Source organism: Buceros rhinoceros, unplaced genomic scaffold (assembly GCF_000710305.1).
Source record: "Buceros rhinoceros silvestris isolate BGI_N320 unplaced genomic scaffold, ASM71030v1 scaffold21032, whole genome shotgun sequence".
Lineage (NCBI taxonomy): Eukaryota > Metazoa > Chordata > Aves > Bucerotiformes > Bucerotidae > Buceros > Buceros rhinoceros.
The window spans coordinates 14,287-15,099 of record NW_010397403.1 but is presented as its reverse complement, the minus strand read 5'-3'; positions in this window follow the sequence as shown (position 1 = coordinate 15,099).

Genomic DNA, 813 nt, shown 5'->3' with positions numbered 1-813 from the left:
GTTATCCCCTGCCCCGAGACTTAGCTGCCAGCCACAGCCTGGCTCTTACCTTCCAGCCACTCCTGCTCACTGCCTGGGCAAGGCAGCAGATCCGCACTGGCGCTCAGGAGGCTGCGTTCGCCCCCTCCGCTCCCGGGAGGGCTCGTGCCTGGTGCTGTGTTATTTCCACACTGTTTATTTCTGTGCTGACTTTCCAGCAGCACTTGCTGGGGTGATTTGTGCATTTTTCAGGTGTTTTTCATGCTCAGCTCAGGCCTGGTGTCTGCAGCTGAGCAGAGATGGCAGCAAGCTGCGTCTCAGACACGGCTTGCAGAGCTGCTGCATCACAAGCAGCTCCAAAATGCTGCTGGCTACACGGGCGTAAAAAGAGACCGTGCTGCACCAGCTCTCCTGCTTTAGAACGCTGCTCAGATGGGAGCTTCGGGGGAGTTCTTGTGGTTTGTAACCGGCCGAAGAGGTGACTTGTGAAGCAGGTCAGACACAGGCAGAGCATCGCCCTGCTGGTAGAACAGCAGCAGACCCTGCAGGGGGTTGTTCACTGGGCCTTGGGGAAAGGTGACAGCATCCAAAGGATGGACCCTCGAGGCCCTGAGCACCTCCGTGGTGTGATTTGGTGTGCCAGCACCCAGCACAGGCGGAGCAGCCCAGCCAAGCCCCTTGCTCTGGGACGCACATGCAGGGAGATGACATTTCCCCGGGCAGCCCAGGGATGGAGCAGGGACATCTGCACCCAGAGCAGGGGGCTCAGAGCCCCAAGGGCCAACCTGACCTGCCATGGGGCCAGCGATGGGGCTGCTCCCCCCTCTGGGGGCA